This window comes from Triticum urartu, chromosome 2A (genome assembly GCF_056163025.1).
Source record: "Triticum urartu cultivar PI428250 chromosome 2A, HENAU_Tu73, whole genome shotgun sequence".
NCBI lineage: Eukaryota > Viridiplantae > Streptophyta > Magnoliopsida > Poales > Poaceae > Triticum > Triticum urartu.
This window is the reverse complement of record NC_141874.1, coordinates 767,341,543-767,348,443: the sequence shown is the minus strand read 5'-3', so window position 1 is coordinate 767,348,443 and position 6,901 is coordinate 767,341,543. Positions and strand designations below refer to the sequence as shown.

The window sequence follows — 6,901 nt, the reverse complement described above, 5'->3', positions numbered from 1 at the left end:
ATTTGGGACTAAGTTTAGGGGATCGACTGGAGTTGCTCTTAGGGTTTCCAGAAGCCATTGACCATTCCCGGTCATGCTGCTACCCCCTGAGCCTCCTCCCGCCCTTCCCCACTTCTTGGCATCGAGCCGGAGCTTGTGGTCACCGTTGCCATGCATTTCTCCGCCTCCCTTTCGGCTACCGCGACGTCCATAAGTAAGGAATTAAGTTAAGATAGGCGGTATAAGGAGTTAAATTTAGGAAAGAGCTAGAAATCATCAAGTTTATAAAGAACAGAGATGCTCCAAAATCCCCCTATCCCTCCCGGGCCGCTCGCGCGGGCGGCTCCGGAGGCGAACCCTAGCCCCCGAGCGCACCCCCTTCTCTGTGCCCCCCTGGCCGCCGCCGGCGCCGGCGCCGGCGGTGGTGGCGGCGCCCGGCCGTCAAAGGCGGCGGGCGAGTTCCGCAAGCCCTGACGGGCCTTCTTCGCGCGGAGAAGGGCGTCTCGCGGGCGGCGAGGTGGCGGTTGGATTCCGGTGAGGTGACACACGGCGGGGAGCGCAGTGGAGAGGCGGAGCGCGGTCGCAAGGCGGTGCGGGCGGCTGTCTTCTTCGGGTGACGTGTTGGGAGCCGGAGGTTGCGGTGCAGGGTCCTGGTGGAGGTGGATCTCGGCCAGGTGCGGCGGCCGGGATTCGCGGCGGTGGCCGGGACGCGCGGCGCGCCTCCTGCTTTCGGCGGGCGTGGCTCAAGGAAGGCGCCCTCTTTTGGGGTGTTGGGGGCGGCGTGGTTTGGATCTTGCTGGAGGCCGGAGCGGGGTCTCGTGCAGGGCAACTCCAGTGGGCACGCGCGGTCGCGGCGGGCGGCTACTCCTTCCCTGCTGGGCCCTGAGCTGCAGTAGCGGCATGGATGGCGGCCAGGTGATGGTGTGGCCAGCCCATGCCTATGGGTGCAATGGATCTGGGCGGCGCTGGAGGTCTGAAGCTGGAGAAGTGTTCCTTCGACCGTGCAGGTGCTAGTTGGTGGTACGCGTGCTCTCGGCCGTGTGAGGGGTCGGTGTTCCGCGGCGGTTTGATCAAGTTGGCGAGGTGTTGCGGCAGCGGCGGTGTGACCCCAACAGTTGGGCCTAATCTGTTGACAGAGGGTGGAGGTGCGCGACGGTTCGGATGAAAATCCTGCTCGTCTTCGGTCGGAGCTGGCGGCGACGGCGCCCGTGGGTGTCGTTTCCCTCCTTGGAGGCGTCGCCGTGGTGTGTCGGCATCTCTCTTTCTTGATCGGGTTGTGGTCTTTGGGCGAAAGCCTTTGGTCCGTTGCAGGACCAACGATGGCGGCGGTGTGGCGTCGTTCCTCTGTTGAGAGCATCGCAGGTGAAGACTTGGCTTGGGTACTGTTTGTGGTTCTCTGGTGCTTGCCGCTGTTCGAGCTGATCTTCATGGGCGCTATGCACGTAGCTGCCGGCATATCCAAGACGATGGCTTTCACGGATCCGACCGAGTCCTGCTATCCACTCGCCGTCTCCTCTTAGGCATCCAAGGGTGGGTAGTGCGTTGGCAAGGAGTTTCCGGTTAGAGCTGTTGCTTCGAGGAGGCCGGCATTTGTTGTGACGCAGCTAGATGATTGGTCTAGGACAGGCATTTTGTGTTGTGTTTGTATTTGTTGCGATGGAGTGTAGAGTTCGAGCTACACTTATTATTCGCAACAAGTTGTAGTTTCTTGTACAATATTTCTGCCTTCTATAAAAATATGGTACGCCTAGGCGTACTCTTGAAAAAAAAGAACAGAGATTTCCCTCCAAAATAAATAAAATAAAATAAGGAACAGAGACAGAGTCGGTCAAAGGCAGAGGTCAGTGGCTTCTGGACCGTCGATCTCAAATCCGACCACGCAGATTGTCCCGCCCCTCCCTCTGGCAGCCTCCCGCCGGATATGCCAGGCAGCATCCTCCGCCGCCTGAAGCTTCCCCGACCGCGTCGCCTTCGCCGCTGTGTTCCCCGCGCCTTTGCACCGTGGCTCGTCGTCTTTCCCGGCGGCATCCGGAGGCCGCCACGCACCTCTCCCTCGCCGGCCACCGCGCGCGCCAGCGTGGAGGCTGGCTCTCTCCCGCGACGGCATCCACCACGAGGGCAGGTTCCACTCCGTCACCTGCTTCCTCACTTCTGCATTCAAATTATTAAATTCAGAGCTGCAACAAAACTAAACAATTTCCACCATGCTGACAAGCTTAATGCCGATCGTGCCGCCGACAGGCTGCACTTGTCAACGTGCATCCTCCGTCGAGGGGTCCTTCCGCCAAGTTTCCAACTTGTCAAAGCTCCATAGCAAACTGAGCCCGACAAATTTGGGGAACTGCTCCCATCCAGATCCAGCCATTTCTCTCCTCCTTGCTGGGTGCTTAACAGTGCTCGTCGTCGGCAAGACAAGGCCGAAAGCAGCGCCGCCATCGCACCGATATAGGGTGAGCAGTCCCCCTTGAAACCACCTTGCTTTGATTTCTTTTACCACATCTGAAACTGCACCATTAGTTTCTTCTTCGGTTCACATGCTAGTAGTTTTGATGGCAACTGTATTTCACATGCAAGGGCCAAATTTCCTTTTATCAAGAGGCTTGATTAAAGCCCTGGGTGGAGTATATACTGTACTTAGTTACTAACTCTCTTTTAGTTTTGGTGGCAACTGTATGTATTTCACGTGCTAACTCTTTTATCAAGAGGCTTGATTAAAGCCCTGGGTAAATTTTCGTTTTCGGCAGTTGAAAGTAATTTAATTTCATGGGAAAACTTTTGGTGAAAAACTATCTGGATCCGGAGCAAACAGTTGCTACAATTGCCGGCTTCTTGTATACTCTGACTGCAGAATTTACTTCATAATAATGCTAGCTGTGTCTTGTCTATAATTAATGCTAAACGACGAACACTCTCTGCTTGCAGGACGAAAATTAGATGTCCAAACTCCAGCCACCATGAGCTTATCTGCTGCCATTGGGGCCATCAGTGGCTTCAATGAGTGTGCCACTTTCTGGCAGTGGGCCAAATCTGCCATTTCATCCCTGCACCCCAGATGGAGTGGCTCACAGCAGCAAGATCTCCAGGGTCGTGTATTGCAGTTGGAGAGTGACCTACAACGTCTCAGGGATACTCTTCCTGCAATGCATGACCTCATCAATCGAGCAGAATGGAGGAGCCACGACGATGTTGTGGCCAATCTCCTTCCCAATCTAAAGGATGCAGTGTTTGATGCCGAGGACCTTATTGATGAGTTCAGATGGTATGAGAAGAAGGTGCAAGCGGAGGGCAATGCAAGCCAGTCTCCTTTCATTGACTTCTTTGACACCGTCATCCAAGGAAGCTTCAACAAACTGAGTGTTATCCAATCAAGGTTGAATCATCTTTCGATTCAGCTGGAGAAAATGGAGCTCCGTGGAGTCGCACAATGCTTTGACACATTAGTCATGCCAGAGACCAGCTCCTCTTTGTCACGAAAGGAAAAATATATATTCTTTGGTCGTGACAAGGAACTGAAGCAGGTCTTGGGATTTCTCAATGTACTTAAACGCAAGAGAACAACTAGTTCAATGAATGCATCAACAAGCACGTCAGCAAGCAACAATGTTAATAGTGAACTAAGTCTTCCTGTTTTCGGGATAAGTGGAATTGGTGGTGTTGGAAAGACTAAATTGGCCCAGCATATCTTCAGCCATCAACAGGTGGAGTCTCAATTTGAGAAAATAATTTGGATTTGTGTCTCAGATAACTTTGATGTGAAGAGGTTAACCAAAGAGGTCATACAATCCTTTACTGGAATGGAGGCAACGACTGAGAGTAGCTTGGAATCTCTTCATAATGCTCTGAAGAAGCATGTGAACAATAAAAGGTTATTGATTGTCCTTGATGATGTGTGGGATGATGCCTTGAAGGATAATGGGCAGTGTTGGGAGAAGTTTTGTGCACCTTTTAGCAGTGTCCAAGAGGGAAGTGCGATGTTGGTCACCACTAGATGTCCAAATGTTACCAAGGAGGTGTGCACAACTGGGTCTATTATATTAGATGGTCTAAAGGATGATGCCTTTATAGAATTCTTCAAATTATGCCTGTTTGGATCCGAGGATTCTAGAAATTATCCTGACTTGGAGTGCATTGGTGAAAGTATTCTTCCTAAATTGAAGGGTTCTCCTTTGGCCGCCATTACTCTGGGACGCATGTTGAAAGCAATCCCTGAAGTATCACATTGGAAGTCTATACTTGAGAGTGAACTGTGGGAGTTGGAACAAAAGGAGACTGACATTTTACCTGCCCTTCGGTTGAGCTACATATATTTACCATTCTATTTGAAGCAATGCTTCGCATTCTGTGCTTTGTACCCCAAAGATTACAAATTTGAGAAGGCAAACTTAGCTGAAATTTGGGTATCAGAAGGCTTTGTGAAACCTCAAGGTCGTGTTCCAATTCAAGATATTGGATGTCAATATTTTGAAGACCTTGTCGCACGGTCCTTCTTTCAAAAGGTTAGTGGTAGATACGTGATCCATGACTTGTTGCATGACATGGCACAAAAAGTTTCTGAGCACGACTGCTTCATCTTAAGAAATAAGAGTGACTTTGATAAAGTTCCCCGGAATGTTCGTCATTTGTACGTACTCAATAACAGTGAGTTTGACCATTTCAACTTGCAGAGCCTACGCAACTACACGAAGCTGCGTACCCTAATTTGCCAGAAAAGTTTAGGAAGAAAAGCAGGTGTTCTAATGAATCTCTGGTGTACTGGACTTCTCCGTATGCGTGTGATGTCTTGTGCCTCCAAAAATAAGATACCAGATAATATTGGCAACTGGAAGCATCTTCGATACCTTGAAATATCCAAAGCTTGTTCTTTGAAGAAGATTCCTTCAACTTTCTGTTGGCTATATAATATGCAGATTTTATATGCCAAGAGATGCAAGCTTTGGTAAGTTGATCCTGACTTTGGTAAGTTGATCGGTTTACAGAAATTCGAAACACATACATTAACTCTTGATTCAGACAGTCAAGAGGGACCAGGAATAAGGTTATTGCATAATCTAAACCAATTTCGTGGACGCTTGGAGATAGCTAATGTTGGCATAAGTAAGGATAATGCAGCAGAAGCTGAACTGAAGAATATGAAATATGTTGAGGAGTTGAAACTGAATATGCATTTGCCAGTTTTAGAGGGGTCTCCCACCATCCAGAACAGAGAAGTACTTGAAGTTCTACAACCTCCTATCAGCCTCAAGTCTTTGTTCCTCCAGAATTATGGCGGTTCCTCACTCCCAAGCTGGTTTCAGCCACAAAACTTGCCAAGTTTAGAATCACTCACTTTTGAAAGTTGTGATGGAGTCAAGAGCATAAACTTAAATGAGATACCTGTGGTTGGTATTTTCATGTCCTTGACAGTTGTAACAATCAAAGGGTGTGGAAATATATCAAGCCTCGAAGATTTACTGCATCCACATTATGTACCAGCCATCAAGAAAATAATAATTGCCAATTGCAAGATGTTAGCATCAATACCAACAGAAAAGTTTGCGGGGTTTGCTTTCCTTCAGGAACTGTCCGTGTCGCATTGTCCAAACATCCGTCTCCAAAAATTGGTTTCGCAGTCCCTTAAGAAGCTCAATCTATGGAATTCTGGTTGCTTTTGCAATATCAACTCCTGCTCCCTCACCAACTTTCGTTTAAACTGTGATTTTCTCGCGTCCATCCAACCACAAATGTGGAGTCTTCCAGCTCTGCGAGAGCTGTGCATTCTGTGTAAATCTCTTGCATCTATTGGAAACTCCGGTTATAGTTCCATTTCTGCGGGCACTGGCAGCAATAGAGCATTCTCGTCCCTTAAATTCATAACAATTCATGACTGTGGTAAATTGTCAACCCTTGACGACCTCCTAACACAAGAATATCTACCTGCTATTGAGGAAATTGTAATCAGTTATTGTTGCGAGTTAAAGTCCCTGCCAATTGAAAAGTTTGGGAGTTTTCTTCATCTGAAACATCTGAAGATTACAATGTGCCAAAGTCTGAAGTGGCAAACAGGTTTGGTGCTGCCAAAATACCTACAAAGGCTCACCTTAAAGGAATGTGGGGATATCTCTCCATGTGTTTCCAGCTACCTACAAAACCTCACATCTCTCGTCTCACTTGAAATTGATGGATGCAATGGTATAACATCCATTCCAGGCAACATTTGGTGCACTAATCTTGCATCACTCAACAAATTGGTGATTAAGAATTGTCCAGACCTAGTTTCAATTGGTGGAGCAGAGGCAGTTGCAAATATAGATGTGGAGATATGCGGGTGTCCAAACTTAGAGGAAGCAGAGCAGATCAATACAAGACCCCGCCCAAGGTATTTGTGCTAACACTTGTTTTCTGCTTGTTCGGACTACCTTGTATACTGGAAATAACTCATGCGTTGTGTAGTAAAAATCCAACTTGTATCGTTATCACAGAAGTACGCTGAACTTGCTGATTTCTGCTTGTTAGTTCCCATGCTTAATTAGGCCGTATAGAATCCTGATGTTTTGAGTAATTCCATACATGTGACCATGTTTTGAAAAATGTTGCTAACCTGTAGATGTACTAGTGAGATGCGGTGCTGTGTGTGGGTTAAGTACAATTCTCCCTTTTTACTTGCCAAATTTGCTTTGTTTATTTGGGGAGCCAAATTTTCTTTTCTGACCATGTTTTCTTCATCAAGTACAAGGAGGACTAGATAACAGGCGATCGAGCTGGAACCAATAGCACTGAGGACAACGGGACATCGTGTATTTCCCCGTAGCACAAAACTCTCCCAGCTACGGTTCTATTCCTTCTGCATTCCATATTCGCGCTCCTCACGGTTCCATTCCATCAATCTGCAATCCGTATTTGTGCTGATAACTATCAGTTCCCAGTTTGCACAATCGTAGCAAAG

At 48.2% G+C, this 6,901-nt stretch overlaps 1 pseudogene across 1 annotated transcript; it reads left to right on the top strand.

Annotated features, from left to right (window-relative positions):
- Nucleotides 1-2,304: 2,304 nt before the first annotated feature.
- LOC125534660 (putative disease resistance protein RGA4) lies at nt 2,305-6,464 on the top strand (annotated as a pseudogene). The gene is made up of 2 exons (XR_015617804.1): nt 2,305-2,429; nt 2,902-6,464. The product of XR_015617804.1 is annotated as a putative disease resistance protein RGA4 (transcript).
- Nucleotides 6,465-6,901: the final 437 nt, after the last annotated feature.